We start from the raw sequence: 22,760 nt of genomic DNA, 5'->3' as shown, positions 1-22,760 counted from the left end.
GACGCTGGGCCATACCTACAATGGGGGCACCACTCAGTCAGCACGGGAGGTCGAGAACCCTAAGAACAGTAAAATAAGCTACAATTCCTTGAACCACCCCATGCACCTTTATGCTAACCCAGAGCTCAATTAAAAGTTGAAATAAAACACCCAGTGGCACCCCATCTAAAAGAAGACGCAGCCAAAATAAACAAAACCCAAGCATGCGCAAAGGAAAACACACAAGGGAAAGCCAAAAGAAAATAGAAAGCAGGGAAAACTGTAAAAATAACATACCAGGAAAATGCAGGAAGGATTCGCAGATAATCAAAAGAGGAATCCGAAGAATGAAGCAGCAGGTTAAAACAGCAGCAAGAAGATTGAGTCAGCAGCAAAAACAGGGAAAAGAATGGAAGCAACAATGATAAGAGAAAAACGGAAGAAGAAAAAAAGAAGAGTGGAGAAGAAGTTATAAAACGAAAAGGGCAGGCCCAAAGGCATAAACCGTCAAAAGAAGACAGCCCCAAGGGCGAAACGAACCAGCCATGCGTGAAGAACACGGACATTATCAATGAGCTCCCAGGAAAGAAGACACGTCCCAATGCGGCGAGTAAATCAAACGCGCCCAGCCCCGAGCTCCAAACCTCAAAGCTGGCACGTTGGGGGCACTGTTACGGACTGCCACAGTCCAGCCTGCCTACTCGACGGGTCGGACCACCACTTCCGACCCATGCTCCGAACCAGCCTCAACAAAGGTAACCCGACGGGTCGGACCACCACACCCGACCCGAAGCACACGCGACCTGCCACAGCGGCTCAAGTCACCACGCCTAGCAACCGGTCGGGTCGGTACCTTTGAGGCAGCACCCGAGGCCCCCGACCCGGAAGCTAGAACGACCTGACCTCCACGTGGACTAGGACAGCTCATAATAAGCTTCCTGGCCAGTGGGCTAGGACACCTATGGGCCCACCCAGCACAGTATATAAGGGGAGAGGTCAGCTCTCCCCCCGAGGTACGTAACATCTTACCTAATTTGGCCATCACCCCGTACGGACACTGACTTGATCATCAGAATGTCCTTACAGGTGGCCCCCCCGGCCGTCCACGCCGTCTCCGACGTCACCATCTTCCAGCAGACACCTTTACCCCCGCTCTAAGTCCGTTCAAGGCCTCACTCGATCATCCTCTCTGTATCACCCGACCCGTCGAGCACCCAAGGTCCCTTAGGTAACGAACATATAGAAAAATTTTTTAAATATATCTAAAATACCAATATTCTAGTAATTTTAAGGGTTAAGTATTGTTTTGGTCCCTAACGTTGAGGCACAGAATCGAAATTGTCCCTGATGTAATTTTTGATTTAAAATCGTCCTTAATGTTACATTTCATTTTAAAATCGTCCTTTCTAATAAATTTTTTTATTAATGACAAAATTACCCTTTTTTATAAATAATTATTTTAAATAAAAAATATATAAAATTAGAAAAAAAAAAAAGAAAAGACATGGGGGGAGGGGAGACATGAGGGGGAAAGGGGGAGGGGGGAGAAGGAAAAGGGGAAAGGGAGAGGGGGAAGGGGAAGGGGGAGGGGGACGGCACCGGCGAAGCTTGGAGCTGCCGTCGCCGTCACCGTCGCAAGCCAGGGAGAGAGCCTCGGCTTTCGCTCCTCACTGCCACTGCTTCACGCCATTGCTTCACGCCGGCGAAGCTTGGAGCCGCGTTCTCGCCACTGCTTCATGCCGCTGCTCCTCGCCGCTTCTGCTTCTTGCTTCGATATCTGTTTCTGCTTCGTCTTTTGCTTCTTCTGCTTCTGCATCTTCTTTGTTGAGTGTCTCTGCTTTTGCTTCTGCTTTTGCATCTTCTTTGTTGAATCTGATTTTGATTTGTTGAATCTGGATTTGATTTGTTGAATCTGATTTGATTTGTTGAATCTTTGTTGGTTTTGTTCTTGTTTTGATTTCTGAATTGCTGTTGATTGGTTTTATACTTTTTTGATTTCTGAATTGTTGTTGGTTTTGTTGAATCTGGTTTTTGTTCTTGTATTTTTAATTTGTTAATGGAAGAAGAATTTGTTTTTTCTGAAAGAAGAAGAACAAGCTTCTCCTGGATGAAGAAGAATAAGAAGAATATGGTGAAAAAAAGGGTAGTTTTGTCATTAATAAAAAAATTTTATTAGAAAGGACGATTTTAAAATGAAATGTAACATTAAGGACGATTTTAAATTAAAAATTACATCAGGGACGGTTTCGATTCTGAGCCTCAACATTAGGGATCAAAACAACACTTACCCCTAATTTTAACTATTAATTTCAATTAATATATATATATAGTCAAAATTAACGATTAAAACTATTAGAAAATCAATGTTTTAAGTATATTTAAAATTCTTCGATCTTAAACTTTAACAATCTCAGTGTAAATACTATAAATCATACACTGATATATATAGTTGTGCCTCTTCCACTCCACTCTAATTGTCTCTCTAATCTCACACAAACAATCAAGAAGAAAACAAAACATGTAAGAGACTCTTCATTTGATTGTTGTTGTTGTTGAAAATGCTGCTTCTGTAGCACTTAGCTTTATGCTGCTCCAACGTATGTTGTCATCATACAAACCAAATTATTCTTCTATATCTAACTATCTATAGTCCATTAGAAACAGCAGTCATCATACCCTGTATATGAGAAATAATAGTTGTTCAAGAAATAGCCAAAAAAACCCTTAACTATATGTGTAAAGTTTCTTAATTTGAACGAAATAACTATGCATAATGTATATCCATAATCATCACAATGTCCGGGAGAGCTTTCAAGCAAATTATTCTTCTATATCTGATTTAGGTTTCTATTTTTTTTTTTAAGAAAATCCCAAAAAATATCATTTCAAGGGTGAAATTAAAAAAAAAAAAAAAAACTCTCAAATCGGGAGACTCATTACCGAAATTTAATTACAGGTTCGATTGATTTTTTCTTTAGTTTATTGCAAAAAGATTTTTTTTTTTTAATTAAACCAACTGAAAGACTAACCTTTAATTTTGTTAACCAGGTTGAATCAACTGGTCTGATTTAATTTTTAGAATCGAAATTTGGAGCATTAAAACTTCTTTTGAAAAGTTAAAAAGTTATTGCTTATATTTGTTTTATTTTTTCATTTAAAATATGTTTGAGCTAAGACTTTTTGTTTTAATGTTTTACTTTGAGTTTATTTTATTTTGGGACTGATATTATATTATTTTAAAATAATTATAACAAAACCAAAAATTTTTTTAAAAAAAATTGAAAGTAGTTTTTAAAATATTAAAATAACATTTTGAAATTAATTTTGTTTACATGTACTAGAAATTAAAAATTTAAATTTAATTTTAGAAAGACTAGTTAACATAATTGATTTAAAATGACAAAAGTATCTTTTTTGGAATTCAAGTTTCTTAATTATATAATGTGAAAATAAAAATTTTAATTTGATTGATAAGAATATACTCTTAGGTTTAATTCTAAAAGATCGAAATACCTTTTAGGATTAAGGTTACTTAATTTGAATTAGAAATTTGATTTAACTTTAAAAAGACTAAAATATATTCTTAGTTAATTTAAAAGGATAGAAATTCCCTTTTAGTATTAGATTATTTTGATTGTTTTGAATATTAGAAATTTTAATTTGATTATAAAAAGATAAAATTATCCCTTTTAATTAAGATTAATTTCAAAAGTCTAAAATATCTATTTAAAGATTAATTAAAAGATAAAATATTTTTCTAGGATCATTGTTATTTAAAGTAATTAAAAATAATAAATTTAAAATTAACATTAAAAAGATTAAAATATTCTATTTAGAATTAACTTTGAAAAAGCCAAAATATTATTTTAGGATTAATATTATAATAGAATTAAAATGTTAAAATTTAAATTTAATTTTATTAAAAGAATAAAATACGCTTTTAGATCATTTTGAAATGATAAAAATACTCATTATACAATTAAGATTGTTTCACTAAATTAGAAAGTAAAAATTTAATTTTGATTTTAATAGATCCAAATACACTATATATTGAGTATTAATTTTAAATACTAAGATCCGCTTTTAGGATTAGATTTATTCAAATGAATTAAAAAATAATATTTTTAATTTCAATTTAAAATAATAAAATACTCTTCTAATTAATGTTAAAAACACAAAAATAATAGTAAAATATATAAACATAAGTTCATATGTTTTTTTTTAATTAAAAGTTAGTAAGAAACTTTTTAAAAATAATTATATATATATATATATATATATATATATATATATATATATATATATATATATTAAAATAGATGTAAATGTAAATGTTTATTACCATTATATTCTTTTTTATTTTGTTTTAAATTCAATATCCCATCAATCTAATTAGTATTAATTATATCTAAATATTTTATTTTAATTTTAATTTTATTCTTTGAAAAGGAGTTAATTTTCTCACAAAAATATAAAAATTCCAAATACTCTTAAAAGTAGAAGTGTTCATAAATCGAATCAGATTAAATTTGAGTAAATTCTTGATCTGATCCACACTTAAATCTACAGATCAGATCAAGTATTGAGATTTTTTATCGTTGGATTTGATTCGATCTTATCTGACAAATTTTGGATCGATTGGATGGTCGGATCTAGTTTTGAAAAATAAATTATAATAAAAATGAATCAATAAAATTGAAAAAATCCCAAAATTTGAAGTTGAAACCCTAAATTCAAATATAGTTTAATATTTGCCAAAAAAAATGGCAGGTAGAACATTAACACCAATGACAACAGAAAAAAAGAAAACCAGCCAAAGAAGAAGAGAAGCCACCAACAGCCAGAACAGAAAAGTCATGCAGAATTAGTACTATGTAGGACAGAAGCAAAATGAGGACATCGCTACAATGGCGTAGTCGTGTAGCTTGGTGGTGTAGGAAGAACCCAAAAATCAAAGAACAAAGGCGACAAATGAAGGTTTATGGGGCATAGATGAACAAACGATAATGGTGGTCAATGAATTCGTGATTCGTGACTGGTGAGGAGAAAGAGTGTAAGGGAGGTACAGACAGACAGTGAAAAAGTCATGGTGGCATAGAGGAGACGTTGAGACGGACAATGGTGGTTGGTTTGGTAAGGAGAAGGAGTGATAATGGTGGTTAGTAAGGTTTAGTGAGGAGAGGGAGAGTGAGTGAGTAAGGGTGTCAAAGAGGTTAGAAGTGCATTGGAGGTGCTGAAGAATGAGAGAAAATAAGAAATTATGGTTAAGGTTACATTTTATATTTTTTAATTTATAATTTTTTTATTTGCGGATCTGCATATCAGATCCGGCGATCCGCATATACAAAGCTAAAATCCGCTATTTTATCCTATTTATGTGCTTATCGAATTGGATCGAATCCGATTTGATGGTCTTGTGGATTGAATCTTAGACCATCTCCAGTAGGGAACTCATCTCAGTCCCTATTTATGGCCCACCTGTCATAAAAAGTAACTCCACATCAGCTTTTGCGTCATAAACGGTAAATAGGAACTCAAAGCATCTCTCTCTTCTCCATTAGGAGGAACTAACTTTAGTCTGTTGTGGTCCCACTTAATTAATTAATTAAAATACTTAAAATTAATGTAATTAATTTTTTTAATAATATTATTTAAATTTATAAATTTAAAAATAATTCACTATTAAAAGATATTAATATTAAATAAATTCATATATAATAATAATACACAATATATAATTCAGGATTATACTAATTTATAGTTTTGTGTTTACAATTGCTAATTTTAATAATATCGTTAGCATTTTAAATTTTAAAAATAAAAATAACTAACTCAATTAAGAATTATTTTGTAAGGTGTAAAAATTAAATTTATTTTTTAATGTAAGTAAATTTAATTAATTATAATTTAATATAATAATATAAATAATATTTAATATTAATTATGATATAAATAATTAATATAAATCATTAATTAAATAAAAATTTAATTATTTAATCTAATTAATTATTTTTTAAATAATTAATATAAATTATTTATTAAATAAAAATATAATTATTTAATATAATTTTTATTATAATTATTACTAATTTAATTATTATTTCATTATTTAATATAATTATTTAATTATTTCAGATTTTATATTATTATTTTTTAAAATAACTTGCCAAATGGCAAGTTATTATTGGTTAACGTGAGTCCCTGTTTAGAGGGACTCCCTCACCTTGAGACTCGTGCGGGAACTCATTCCTTCTCTCCTCCAATGGTTAGAGTTCCTATGTGTCAGAAAAAAGTGAAAGAGGAACTCACCATTGTAGGTGCTCTTATCCTTAAAATTCGGATCGGATCCGGATAAATACCGCGGATTTGTGGATCATATCTGATACGTGAACACACCCCTATCTAAAAGTAAAAAGTCTAAAAAACTTAAATAACTACAAGTTATTCTCATTCTTCTCTTCTCCCCTACCTCACGCTCTAAATCTCCCTCATCTCCACAGTGCTCGAAGTCTCGCACTGCGTCCTTTACCTTGCTTTCCTACCACACCTCCGCTTATTCTTCCCTCCATCCCCACCAAGCTTTCGACCTCCACCCCTTTCTCCTTCACTACCACTCTTCCGCCACTAAATCCTATATTACCACACCTCTTACCCCCACATCTCCTCTTGTACAATTCTCACCCACCACGTGTGTACTTTCTATATACATACATATATATAGAATTCATTTTGCTCTCTCTATGATTCTCCAAATCTGCCACAACAACGAACTCTTCTAATTTGTTATCCTTTCAATTGGAAAATTGTCCACCATTGTCTTTCTCTCCTCAATGTCCTTGTTTTTTGCTTTTTAGATATATGATAATGTTATCTTTACCTCTACCACTTTTTTTATGTCACCTCTAACAAATATGATAATAATGAACCTGATTTTCTATTTTTTTTTCTTTAATTTAGGTTTGTTTGTATTGAGTTGATGGCAAAAGTGTGGTATGATGAATTCGTGTAGGGTGAGAATGACCACTACAAGAAAGTCACCGAATACCATCGAATTTAACAGCGAAATAAATGCGATGATATAAGCCTCACTTGTAAATAGTTACTGCCGACATTTTAGCATTCGGCGCAAATTTTCATCGGAATTAGCGACAAAATATAGGTGGTAGGATAACGCATTCTTATGAAAGTTACAGTTGGATTAATCCAACAGTAATGTTAGCGCCATGCAGTAAGTATCTGCGCCATGTTACCGTCGAATGAATCCGATGGAATTTATTTTGGAGATTTAAAAATAATAGGCTGTTACCGTCGGTAAATTCAGACGGTAGTATTTTTTATTTTTTTACATAATCATTTTTTGTCTATTTATTGCATACCCTGATAATAGCATAATCGAAGCAGTGTTTTACATAATCATTTAAACCTAATGTGAAATCTCAAACGTACACAGTAAAAATACGAAATGATGGTGGTTGATATATCTGGAACAATGTTAATTATATTACACTCTTCTCAAAGTTTGGTAAAGAATTATACATATCAAAGAACTATATTTATATTAACTCTATTCAGATTCATCATCTTCTTCCTCTGGTTCACCATCCTCCTCTTTCGAGGTAGTTTCCTGATCACCAAACTCGTCTTCCTCTTCTTCGTCGCTGTCGACCCATCTTCTTCTTGAAGATTATCGTCCTGTTGTGGTAGTGCATCTTCATGTATTACAAGGTCAATGATATCATCATCCATAACAGCCGAGCGAAGGGTAATCGACTCACCGGTATCAACCACTATTTTTGAAAGAGTTAGGTAATCAATCTAGTATGGTTCTTGACATTCTGTCCTATCATCAAACTTGATGCGGTCTCTAGGCTTAGTCTTAATCACAACTACCCAACTAGACTTGCATGAACCTAGATAAAGCAAAAAGTACACCTGTCGTGCATTTTGATGTAGAATAAAAGGATCGTAGTGCCTATATTTCCTGGTTACATTAACTTTTGTGATATCGTAGTCCTTGTGCTTTTGTGTTCCTTGTCGCAAACCTGGATTATAGCATTCACATTTAAACATGCACACCTTCTACGTAGTGCGACAGAAATATTCTAATTTAATTATATTGTGCAACACACTAAACTAATTAGAATGACCACCACCTGAAATCCCATGAACCCAAACTCCAGTGTTATTTATTTTCTTCCCAATCGGCCACTGTAAGGTATGGAACTGATATTCATTAACAGTGTACATCAAGTAGCTAGTGTCATTATTCATTGGGCCCTAACTAAGTGCAACTAGTTCCAAATCTGTTATAGATGCACGCTAACATATTCTCTGAACCAATGTGCAAAGTTATTCGATGAGGTATTAGAATTTTTCTCTTGGAATAACCTATATGATAGAATAGGATAAAGAAGCTTTTATTAGATTAAGAAGTTATAATGTTACTGATTGCAATATTTACGAGGACTTAAAAAACTCACATGAGGTACTGTGAAATCTGGTCATAGTTAAGCAACATATGTAGATATGCAGCATCGATTTCCTTCTGCTCTAACCAGTAGTCACTGCCCGCATCCATTGCAGCTCCTTTAGGAGCAAAGATTGGGTATGTTGTTCCACCCGATGATGATTCTCCCCTCTCATCGTTCCTTGCAATACTACAAGAAAAATCACTTTTAGCGGCCATTTATTTTGCTTTTAGCGGCAATAAATATAGCCGCTAATACATTTACCGGCAATTAGACATTAGCCATCTTATGCTTTGTTGCTAAAAGATTTTAGCGACAATTATAACATTTGCCAGTAAAGACCTTTTTAATGGCTGCAAAAAGCATATAACTTTTAGCGGCCATTTTCTTGGCAATTTAAATGGCCACCAAAAGTAATTCTAAAATTGCAATGTTATTCACTTTTAGTGGCCATTACTATTGCCGCCAAAACCCATTTTACCGGCAATTTAGATGGCCACTAAAAATAATTCTAAAATTGTAATGTTATTTACTTTTAGTTGCCATTACTATTGCTCATAAAATCTTAAAATTTTTTTTAGTTATATTATACTCATTTTTTTAGAAGCAACAAATTATCTTTTTTTTTAGAATTTCAATTATTTTTAACAACAACAACAACAACAACAACAACAACAACAACAACAATTATTATTATTATTATTATTATTATTATTATTATTATTATTATTATGCATAATATAAAAATGTTGAAATTAATTATTACAAAATGAGATATTTCATTAAATTCAAAATATTGATACACGAATTTCTCTTGAAAATTAATAAATCATGTTACAAATCTAAACAACAAAAAATGCTACAAGCCTATAACTATATTACATCAATGTAAAAATACAAGTGTTAGCAATGATCTAAAGTTGCACCTTGAAAAGTAGCCTAACTTTCGTTTTTAGCAATTGATCTAAGAATTTAAAAGTAGCCTAACTTTCATTTTTAGCCTAAATTTGTTACTGCTATGATTAGAAGCTGATGTCTTTCCCATTCCTGTAACAACATCAAATATTGTTGGAAGGTCAGTTATCATAGTAAATAGTCTCTTCTTGCATGTAAAATGAGAGCTGGATATTACTTAAACATGACCAAAAGGATAGCATCGTAAATCAATTACAAACTTGAGAGGGTACATGAAAACAAACTAAAGCATATTAGAAAATTTGGGAGAAAAATCAGCATCATGCAAATAGTATCAGGACTCATGACATCAAAAAAACATTTAATACAATTAGAAGGTACATGTTTTGTTTGCTACAAGAAAAGGAATGAATCTGATTAGTGATTAATTAAACTTAAAAATTTGAACTCTCTGACGCTCAAAGATTATAGAGATAAAACCAAAAGGTTCTGCTAATGAAACTATGAAACAAAAAGTAGCTCAACTGAGTATGATACCAACAATAATGGACAAAGTAATGAATTCATATTTTAATTAAACATTTAGTTACTAGTTACTAGTTGCAGCCATCAACATGGTCAACTGTACAAAAGCTAACTAAAGTGCATCATGTGCTATGGTTTTCTTAAGTTGCACTGCCTATTTCTGCTGTCTTTTATTATATAGACATGCGCCTCCTTTATGTCTAATTATTTCTTTTTTACAATTTGATTTTTATTTACTCATTCCAAGAGCAAATAAAGCTAACTATAAATCTATTTACTTATATAAGAAAACGGTTATACGTTTGTAAGGTAATTATTTACAATGATTATGAGAAATAATAAAAAAATATTTGAGGGAATTTGAATTAATTAAATTAATTAATGTGGTGAAGCTAATGTGCGTATACCTATAACTTTGAAGCATGGGAAACTGGCTGAGATTATAAACATTATTTGTCTCTCCATTTTCTATTAGAAGCCTATGATGATCAGCCTTTACTACTGTCATATATATACACACACATAATCAAATTCATTAGGTTTGCAATTAAGCACAAATGTAATCCTAATTACTCATTGATAATCTTGCAAAGAGTAATTAAAAAAATTAAACTAAATATTTTATATATATGTACCTTGATGATTTGTGTCCTCTATCTTCTTGCTCTTGTACATCTGAAAAAAAAAAAAAAGAAATAGATAGATGAAAATAAAAGAAATTAACCAAATTAAAAGATTCAAATTCAGGTTGTGATAACAATTATGTAACTTCATATATATACCTGTAAATGACTCGACATGAGCAATACTTAAACCTTTGATATTCTTCAATTGAAGAACCAATTTTGGTGTTGCTCCTATATATATACACATCCTAAATAAGCAAATATTATTTAAAAAAAAGAAGCAAATATATGTAATAATAACATACAAATTAACTAAACTATGGAGTTAATTAATTATTACACAAGCAAGATTAAATAAAATTGGAAAAGAAAATAGATCTATGTTAATGGAATAAAGTAACTTACTCTCTTGTCATCCAAGTCTTTGAACATCATGAACAAATCGAAGATGAAGATTAGGGGTCCAACACATGAAAGTAACCATCCGAAAAGGCACTGGTAATACATTTGACCCAAGCATATGCTGACCTGTTTCTCCAAAATATCTCCATTCCTATCTCTAGCAGTCCTTTTTCAAGAGCTTTCCAAGGCACTTTCACTTTAGCTGCATTTTATTCGCCTTTTAGTAGAAGATTTCTTCCTAGATAAAGAACCACCTGAACATTTCTATTCAACATCAACCTAGGCAGAAGAGGTAGCATTGAAAAATCTTCCTGATTTAAGTACCTAAAATAATTCAAGAACCTTAAGTAATCTGTTTCAAAAAATTCTTCAAACAAATCAAAAGCAGAGACTGTATATCGATTTAAAACAATTTAGCCCATATGGTTCATTTTTAGTATCAAGAGGGTTCCAGAGGTTGCTTCTCAGCCTGTTAAATTTATTGAGTCAAGAAATATGCAAGAAAATTCATGAAGATAATAACCTATCAATAAAACTTACGGGGAAGACAAGATCCTGGGAACATCCATGTAATCGGCAATCGAAAACCTGAAAAGGTGAAAATTGACATTAGGACTGCTGGCGAGATAAAAAGAGCAAAAGAAAATGAAGGCTATTTAATACCCCCAAGGGATAAAAGGCTTACAAGACAGCGTCAGCAAAAAAGATTGTCAAATGAGTCAAGAGCTGCTTCAAGATCCTTTTCCAGAAAAGACTTTTCACTTTTAGAAATATCTTCGGTATCTCTATTCTTGGAAAGCATTGTCTTCGTTACTAAGAGTTTCATATCTGGCATGTATAAGACGTTTGATGGTGATTCATATCTCTGTAAAGCCAGTACAAAGGAAATGGGAAACGGCTGGACAAATGCTTACACTACGACCAGTTTTCATAAGAATAATCTAGAAGGAGATGAAGTGTAAATACAATAGGGACAATACCAATGAATGACAAAAATAAACCTTAATTTCACTAGTATTTCTAGAAAAGCATTGAGCCAATGAGTCCAGAACAGTATCAAATAAACCCAATTCTCTAACGGTCATGCCATAAAATCAAACCGCATAATATGAAATCCACAAAACTATTTCTCATGCACAAAAGAAAAATGAAAGGGTGAAGAAAATAGAAACTCATAACAGATGTGATGCATGGAAATGATAAATTTGAAAAAAGAGCAGAAAGTCACTTCGAATTTTAGGTCATTTGATGTCATCAACATTAACATAGAATATTCCAAAGATGACGGATGCTATTGAATTTTCTATTTACAATTAGAGAGATCAAGCCATGGTCACAGTTTATCAGACTATCAGAATTTCAAGCACATTAAAGCATCATTCCAAATGCTTGCTACCTATCCAAATCAAACAGGAACCAGTGCAGAACCAACAACACTAATTTGCATACCAACATTACAATACATTGAAACAGAAATCAGTCAAAACTCAAAGTAAAACTAAAAACTAAATAAATAGATCTTTATAATAGCAGAGTATGTTTTTTAAATATCCAGAAGATCTTCAAAAAAATTTTGAACTGAGATCAAGAATGAATTGACATAATAGAGAGTTTCAAACCATATAATAAAAGAGAATTGACATAATCAAACAGAAATTAGACTTACAAGTAACCGAAAACGTAATTAATCAAGCAGGGCTGGTGAAACAAACATTAATCGAAGAAAGGTGAGTCTTTAAACCAATGTCATCGCCGCTGCTACCTGAGGAGGAAGTCGTGTGTGATGCTGCTGGTGTTGTGTCGTCAGAGCCTACTTCACATGGTGGCCATGGAGAGCAAGCTGAGCGACAACGACAACAACACCAAAATCTTGCAGAATTTCAGAATTAACAAAAATATAAAATGAAAAACAAAAATCTAAAAAATAAGGGAAAAATATCTACCGGCGGTGCAACCGATGGCGGTGCAAGCGGCGGAGGTATGGTATTGTGAAGGTGAGAGATCGGCAATGGCAGAGCAGAAAAGATAAGAGATGAATGTAGCGACAAACCTCGTTTGCGAAGAAGGCGTTGCTACCAGATCTGGAGATGCGTTGGTGGAGGAGGCGCCTTGGCTCGATCTGAACTGCGGTGGCGAGGGTGGCAACACCGGCTATGAGGGGCTTCCGCGGTGAGATTAAGATCTCTCTAAATCTCTTTCTCTGAATCTCTTACACTACAAATTTTTTAGTAAAAAAATTGTTTTTTATATTTATTAATGGTAATAATGATAATTGTTAATATAGTATAATTTTAGTAATTTTAATAAGAATAATACTGGCTATAATGCTATGGCCACTAAAATTTTTCATTAAAAAAGCTTTTTTTATATTTATTAGTGGCAATTATGACAATTGCCATTATAATATATAGTAACAATGGCAAATATATAATTGCCGCAAAAACATAACTTAAATTAAAGAATTAGTGGCTATTATATTATTGCTACTAAAAGTTTGTCGCTAAAACATATTTTTCTTGTAGTGCAACCTTTATTCTACATGACTCAACATGAGGCTAGAAATAGAATGAGCAAAATGCGGATGTTTCTTTAGCTAGGAATGATTCGCATATGCTGCCCTCAATCTGAGCCATGTTCTTCACGGTGCACTTGAATAAACCAATCATCCTTTCAAATGGGTACATCCACAAAAATTGGACCGGCCCACATAGTAGTGCTTGGAAGGGTAGGTGGATTGCTAACTATTCCATAATGTCAAAAAAGGATGGAGGGAATATCCTCTCTAGCTTACAAAGTATCATGGGAATATTTTTGTCCATAACTGTGAGATCATTAATGCTAAGTTTGGTAGCACATAACTCCCTAAAGAACTCACTTATGTCTGTGAGAGATTTTCAGATGTTGGTTGGAAGTTCTCTGAACATGACCGGGAGCAAAGACTCCATGAATACGTGACAATCATGACTCTTCAATCCAGCAAGCTACCCTGTGACACGTTGGCACACCTGCTCAAGTTAGAGGCGTAACCATCAGAAAACCTCAATCCCCTAATCCAGTATAAACATTTTGCCTCTGATCCTTCAGTGAACACCGCCTTTGGTTTAACCCACCTCCTGTTATCAAGTCTCTTTAAGTTCAAATCTGACCGCCTGCAAATGTTCATCAAGTCTAATCGTGCCTTATCATTATCCTTTATTTTCTCATCGTCCATTACTGTGTGCATGATATTATCGAACACATTTTTCTCAATATGCATCACATCAAGACAATGTCGAACCAAGTTGTCTCTCCAATAAGAAAACTCCCAAAATATACTCCGTTTAATCCAATTATGCTCCCTGCCATATCCTAGAGGTCTCAAACTTGTCCCGTTTTCGACGATTCTTGGGATTCTACTGACGCGATGTCAAACTTGCCTACCATTCAATTTTACGAGTGTCTCTTCGTGTTCAGTTGTATTCTTTTTGAACGAGTCCCTATTGCACCGAAAAGAATGATCAAAGTCGATAAATCTTTGATGGCAATCAAACCATGAATTCTTACCCTCATTTGGCAAGCAAAATGCCTTCGTATCCTCCATACAAATGGGGCATGCCATTCTTCCCTAAGTGGACCAACCTGACAACATGCTGTATGCAAAAAAGTTGTTAATGGTCCACATCAACGCAGCCCGCAGTTGGTGTAACGACCCAATTTTTAGTACGTCATGATCGTATTGAAAACCGAGTGTCACCACTTGCCTTCCTAATTATTATCTATTATTTAATAAATATGAGCCTGATCGTAGTTAATACGTTGTCGATTTTTAAAAAAACTTTTTCTTTTAGCAAAACGTTAAGTCAACACACATCAACAACAGATATAATAACAGCCACAAGATATTATAGAAATATTCGTAAGCATCTCACAAATACATATATATACATATGACATTTCAGATTCTGGCCTATTAAAAAAAAAGCCTCTAAACTGAAACCCATACTAGCCTAATTCTCTCTATAAGCCTAGTCCCTGTTAAGACCACAAAAGTGAGGGAAAGACACTCTAGATCTTTAGTTGTGACTAAACAAGACGGCTTCAAAACAATAGCGACCCTATGGTCCTCCTTTTAGTCCTTTTCTCTGGCGATTTTGAAGTATGTACATGCGGGTAGATTGAAATCCCCGTAATCGAAAACTTCTTAGAGATCATGGAAAGGTACCTTCGTCCCCATCTATAGGGTGAAAATAGGGGGTAAGAACTGGGGAGTTCTTAGTAGGGTCGAATGTAGTTAGTTAAGTCGGGATTATCACAGTTTAATTTGATTCACAGCCAATGATACAAGATTCATAGAGAAGTAACCAGTCATAATAATTCAGTATACAATTAAAGAATGCATAAACACAATTAATTTCATATCATCAAGTAAAATGCAAATGTGCAACAAGGATGATGCATGTCATTCCTATCACAGGCCATGAGCTCATGTGTCGGTTGCCTATCCGCTCCCGACATTACCTGGGCACAAGTCCTAGATATGGCTTTTCAGATGCATACAGTGTGCATAAAAGTCTTACGGTTAGGCCACATATAATGTGTTTTAAATGTATTTCAATATGCTTACATCTGGAAAACAGTTCTCAATATGTGGGCGTCCCCACTATACATTTGGCACTAAGGCCCAAATAAGGTCACATCTGCTCTCCTGTGGTAGATAGTCTTTTAAAGCTTTTTCTTTATCTTTACCCTCTGCTCTCCTATGACAAAGATCCCTTTAGTTAATACATTCTTTTTTTTTTCTGTTCTTTGCTCTCCTGTGGCAGAGATTCGTTAGATTCTTTTAATCTTTGTTCTCTGCTTTCCTGTGACAGAGATTCCTTTAATTAATACATTCCTTTCTCTTATGTTCTCTACTCTTTTGTGGCATAGGTTCTTTAGATTCTTTTATTTTTTTGCTCTCTACTTTACTGTGGTAGAGATTTCTTTGGTCTTTTTCTTTTCTTTTCTTTTCTTTTCTTTCTTCTTCTTTTCTTTCTTATCGTTCCACATTATAAATTATCTTCGCATTATTCCCTTGTATTTCCCTAAGTGTCTTATGGAAAGAGAATTAAAGATTCTTAATTTAGATTTGTCTTTCTTAAACTTTTAGAACAATTTTCTACTTATCCTTTTATTATATCATAAATAAAATAATATCTTTTAAATAAAACATTAATATATTATATTGATACAAATAATGCTAGTATTAGTAATAAAAGAGTGTTAACATTATTATTTTTATATTAAAACCTACTTATTAACGTTCTATTCTTTAAGCTTTCAAGAATTATATTCTAACTTTAAGCTTTTAAATATTTTACCTTTTAATCCAACATTTTTCTAAAGTAACTAATTTTAATTTCATACTTAGTAAAATTACGAATTTAATTTCATATTTCTAGAAATAACCCTGATTTCTTATGAAATATCCGGATTATTCCAAAACTTTTACTTTTTAGTCAAAATACCCCCGAAAACTTATATAATTACTATCTTTTAACCCCGATCTTTTATTAACTTACATTTTCATATTCAAAAATAATATTTGTATTGGTGACAAACATTCTTTCAAAACCAAAATCTTTTCATGTGATCTTTTAAAATATATACTTGATCTTAAATCTATTTTCGAGCTTTTTGGTTACCGATTTTTTACAACTTTTAATTTAATTTCTTGGTCATTAAACCTCACCTATTTTATTCAAAAACTAACTCAATAACAACCCCAAATCAGCCTTATTATCACGTTTTGGACAGCACAACCATGACTGAATCACAAGCTTAATCACATATAACACAATATATCAACAAAATTTAATATAAAGTCAACTAAACTCCATCAATAATCAATCACAACAACCATTCACTTATCCATCACAAATTTAATCGGTGAGAATTTATCGAAACCTACCTCTATACTAAATCAAAACACTCAATGTTCCGGAAAAACTTTTTGACCAACTTACTAAAGAAGAAAACGTTAGAAATTAATTTCTCTGCCAGAGGAATATCAAAGGGCCAAACTCCAAGAAAAAAGAAAGTTACGTCACCGTCAACTTCTACCGAACAAAAATGATATCAATACATAGAGGAGGAAGATATAAATACTTTAATCAAATTAATTTTTTATTGAATTTACGGATCGCAAAAAATCGAAACCGGAAGATCAATGAAGCCACGGTTCTCTCTCTTTCTCTCTTGGTCATTTCCTTCTCTTATTTCTTTATATTGGTTCGGTGATGAAAGAAACCAGATGAAGCAAGATGAAGATTACTAGTGATTAATGAATAAAAATGGGGGATATGTGACACGTTATATATATACATATATGAATTCAAGCCACGTTGGCTTTCTTTATTTTTATTTCCTAATAATTTGACTTTGATGAATGGGTTAGTGATAATATATATATATATATATATATATATAAAAGCCAAGTTTTCATTCTTTGCTTTTGCTTTGCTTCCTTAATCGCTTCGGCAATGGGTACTAATGATAATATATATAATTAAATATATATGAGTTACTAATATAAATGACATTAAAAATTTAAGGATAAAAGATATTTAATAAAACATTAGCAACTCTAACCTCATCAATAAATATCGATAATTACTTATATCGGCAAAAATTGGACTTGATAATTTAATATTATTATCTAGGCTTCATTATAATTAAAACAAGTAAAATAAATAAATAATATAATAATAAAATTATATTACTATTTATTTTATTTTGGGGTTCGAAGTTAACTCATCAAAATAAAACTAATCACTTTAAAATATTATTTTAAAAAAATTTAGTGCAAAAATTAGAGTTGTTACAGTTGGAAGTTTATCTTTGTCGAAATATCATACGTTTCTACACCATCAATCCACAACTCCTTTAACCCATCCACCAAGGGCTGTAAGAAGATATCTATTTTAGCCTTTGAATTGCTAGAATCAGGTATGATGCAAGTTAGGAACATGTTATACGGTGTCACGACTACAGACCAACAAGAATACACGTTACCGAAATTAAAATTCTGTATGAACCTGTTAGAGCACAAAGCTAGTTTAATATTTCTCAGCTCGCTCGCAAAAGTAGGATGCACCCGATCAAAATGTTTCCAAGCTTTTCTGTGTGACGGGTGCATCATGATTTCATCATCCCTCTTGTTGTTACTATGCCAGATCATGTGAAGGGCCAAACTCATTGATGCATACAATCGTTTTAACCTAGGGATCAAGGGTAAGTAGTGCATCTATTTCATCGGAACTCTCTTTAATCGGCGTATACCAATATGTTCTCTCTCGACTTGGAACCTTGGTGATTTATAGAATCTGCATCTAGTTAGGCTTGCATCCCTCTCGTAATATAACATACACACATTCGAACAACAATAAATTTTCAACGAATTTAGACTTAATTTTAAAATTAGCTTCTTTGCTTCGTAGTGATTTCGGGAGATGCCAGTGATCCCGACAGGTACCAATTCGTTGCAAAGGGTGGCCCACTTATCAAATGACTCTTGGGTATGATTTGACTCCAACTTAATAGTCATCATTCTAACATATGCAGATAACTCTGAATGAATGCAACCCTCAAATAATGGTCTCGCAGCAGATTATAACAGATGATAAAATATATTTGCCTCCGGGTTAGGCTCTTGTTCAGCCTGTTCCAATTTTGTAACACCTGTTGCATCAAACACCATCTCGTTGTATCTCTCTTGGTTACCCTCCTAAGTTATGTCTTCTATGTTTAGTTCTCTTTCCACCTAAATCCTCGTTGATTGACAGTTGGACCTATTCAAATTCGGGGCAAACCTGTTAATTCCCTGTTCGTCCACTTCTCTGTGCTCTATTCACATCCAATATTCATTCTTAAACTCATTATGGTAAAGGTAAAGTGTTATATCCGTAGGTATTAACCACTTAGTGAGCGGACACTTTTCACATAGACACTTGATACCCCTTCGGACCTAAACAGTTTCATGCTGAACACATGTGCAACAAACGTGTCAACCTCCTCAAAGAATTCAGGATTTAATCCCCCTCGGTCCACCGTTATCCCTACCATACATCCATAGCTGATGACTTGGAATCATATTGAAACACACACCCTAGAATTCAACGAACAAGAAAAATTAATAAATTTTTTACAAAATCCGATAGAGCACCCTATAATTAGAATCTTCCGCCAAATACAATTATCATTTTCTACAAACTGAACAAGTTTTAAAACAAATTACACAAAATTTTGGCAGAACTTTCCCTTGATTCAAAGATATCCATCATAAATATAGAAATTTTCACAGTAAAAACAGCTGCAAGAATAAATTAGAATAAATACAAATTCAATAACATATCAAATCCTAACCTTCTAGTATGCAACCCTTATAACTCCACAATTTTTCAACAAACAAGGGTTTCGAGAAGGCGCTTCTACACGACATTCTCCTACTTCCGTCCTAAAATTCTATCCTAGGAAAAGTAAGTTCAACATAAAACTTAAACAATTGATTATAGTTAGAGATAGAAAACCTATCTAAAATACGGATGCACTGAATACGGAACAAGCGAAATCCAATTAATCTCAAAAAATAACACCGTCCTAATAAAAGAAAACTTATTAAACTCACAACGTGAAACCAAGTAATTCAACAACCTACATAAAGTCATCCAACAATGTCGAACACTTTTAATCTCACCCTACTTAACCTACTTTAACTTAATTATAATTTTTATTTACGTTAAATTAACATCATTAATCCTAATCACAAATTTCATTACCCTATTTTAATCAACAATTTGATAATAAAATAAATAACAAAGCCTTAGACTCACAACAAAATCCGAAAAAACTAAAAATCCCAAACCAAAACCTAACCACTAACTCCATTACCATAATTTAATCAATAATTTAGTAAACTACCTAACAAAATCCTAAAGTCACAATAAAATCTGAAAAATAGTACAAAAATTATACCAAATCCTAATCACAAATTTTATTACACATTAATCAGTAATTTCATAAACTATTTAATAAAAACCCTAAACTCACATAAAAATCTTAATAAAATTAAAAAACTACACCAAAATTACCTTTGATGGTGGTTGTAGGATGCTGGAGGCATGGTGGTACCAATAGTGACGGCGTTCCCGACCGTAGTGGCCACGAAGAACAGCAGTGGCATTCCCAACCTTTCTAGCAATGACCGACAGCTCCAGTGGCATGAACGTCCAACGGCGGGGACACCAGAGGCTCCGGCAAGTGGCAGTAACGCCGGCAGCACCTCTTTCGACGAAAGAACACGAGAGAGATAGAGAGAGAGAGAGAGAGAGAGAGAGAGAGAGAGAGAGAGAGAGAGAGATTTCGGACAAGAGAGGGAGGATGGGTTCGCGTTTGAATTTTAAACTAACTTTACCGTTGGAATCCTCCAACGGTAAATTGGCCAAACACAACATTTTACTCAAGCGATTTAGCGTCGGCGAAATTCGACGGTAAAATTGCTAGTAAAGTTGGTGCCAACGAAATCATATTTCGCACCACTAATCATCAGTTTTAGAGTCAGAATATAAAATCTGATGGTAAACATTTTGGGAAACCCGAGTTACCTTGTATCCGACACAAAAACCAACGCTAAATCTGACGATAATCGATGTTGCTAAATTCGACGGTAAATCTAACGGTACTCAACGTTTTTTTGTAGTGGATAATGGCAAGTTGGATTTTTCATTTTTTGGGGTAGTAATTTAGATATTTTACTTTTAGAGAATATTCACATTTTTGTAAAAAATTAACTACATCTCTCATTATACAATTAAATAGAAAAGAATAAAATATATTTTTTATACTGCAAAATATTCACAGTTTATGAACCATTTATAATTCTAATTGGTAAATAAAATTAAACTGCTATTTAATTTTAAAATAGGATATTCTATTTCTAAAAATACGTAATGTTAATCGAATTTCTATTAATATTTAGGCTCAGTTTGGGTAAATAGCTTAACCAATAAATGTCTATATTAAAAGTAGCTTATAAATAAGTTATTCTGTGTTTAGATTTTTAGTTCTAAAAGTGTTTATTTTAAAAGAAATGTGATAAAAAAAACTTTTTATTATGAGAGAAGTCATTTTTTTTAACTTCTCTATAAGCTCCTAAATAGCTTCTTAGAAAGCTGTAATTTGATTTTGAAAATTGTACTAGACATTAATACTACTACTTTTCATAAGTCAAAAGTTCAAAAAAGTTACTTTTGGAGCTTCCCAAATGGGCCCTTAGTGTTAAACTTTAAGAACCTTTAAAAGTCCAAAAATAAGGGACTATTGTAAATGTAAAGTGAGTGAATAAAGTGATATATTAGGTAGCATTTGGAAGAGAGACTGAGACTGAGAGACAGAAACTAGGAGACAGAGACCGAAATAAGTTCCAGTATTGTGTTTGGTGTAAAAGTTTACAACACTGAGTTATGTCCTAGTATCCAGTTTGGTTTGAAATAAAAGTAGAGACTAAAATATTTAAAATGACAAAAATACTCCATATTTAAAATGAAACCCTAACCCAAATCCTATTTAAGTTTTCAGCAAGCTCCAGCCTTTTTCTCCTTTCCCGTCCCTGAGTACAAACCGAGAAGTGAAGGAATCATCTGGTCAACCCCCCGCCGACGGCAGAAATGCCAACGATCCCGTGTTAGAGGGTCCCTAGCATCTATAATTCCTAGCTGGCCTGTCATAGCCAAGTTAACGAATTTAGCGGCAATCTCCATAAGTCTTACGACACCTTCGATGAAGCTCGTATGGCATTCAAAAAATGCCTCTATGCCGGACGATTACAGAATCCGTGACTAACTGGTTTTCTTTCAGTAAATAATTTTTATAAAAATAATCACGTTGTAAGTATAGTTTCTAAACCAACAGAGAATCCTTTCGTACAAAAACTTTGGTTGTCACAAGTAAAAAAATCCAATAAAATTTATAACCGAAGTATTTAAACCTCGAGTCGTCTTCTCAAAGAATTACAGGGAAGTATGATTTATTATTGGTTATGGAAAAGTATTGTTGGTTTTTTTTTTTTTTGAAATAAGGAACAAGTAATTTAAATGGCAAGAAAAATAAAATAAATAAATTATAAAGAAAACTCTTGGCGAGCTATAAGAACTGGAAATCCCATCCTAGTTATCCTTATCAGGTGTGATGAGAATTGTTATTGCTCCCACTTAGTTAACACTTACTAAATAAAGGAAAGTCAAGTGGACCAATTAACGTGATTCCTCAAGTCATAGTCAACTCCTGTGGAAAGACTAGCTTTAGAGGGATCCAAATCAATCAGCAATTTCCAATTTTCAATCAACTGCTGAGTTTGACAACTCAAGTGTCACCAATTACTTAATCAAAACCAAAAGGAGAAAAATCTAAATTAAATTGAAAGCATCATAAATAGAATAAAACAATCATAAATCTAAAATACCTCAAATTATATTAAATAGAATATTCAAATCTAACATGGAAAGATTCATAAGCCAATTTGGCAACATAAGTAATTAACAAGTAAAAGCATTAGAGTAACTAAAAGTAAAAGAGAAACATAGATTAAAGGAATATTGAACCTGGAATTAGAGAAATAACCATAAACTAAGAGAAATCCTAATCCTAAAACCTAAGAGAGAGGAGAGAACCTCTCTCTCTCTCTAAAACTACATCTAAAACCTAAAATTGTGAATTATGAAAGTTCTATCGATTCTCCTTTTTTTATTCTCCCATTCTCTGGCTTCTATTCTGTGTTTCTGGGCTTGGATTTGGGCTGAAAAATGGTCCAGAAATCGCTGGGGGGCGACTT

The sequence above is a fragment of the Arachis ipaensis genome, chromosome B5 (genome assembly GCF_059453495.1).
Source record: "Arachis ipaensis isolate K30076 ecotype BB chromosome B5, ASM5945349v1, whole genome shotgun sequence".
In the NCBI taxonomy this organism is placed as follows: domain Eukaryota; kingdom Viridiplantae; phylum Streptophyta; class Magnoliopsida; order Fabales; family Fabaceae; genus Arachis; species Arachis ipaensis.
The sequence above is the reverse complement of the archived record's forward strand: the minus strand, read 5'-3'. Positions refer to the sequence as shown.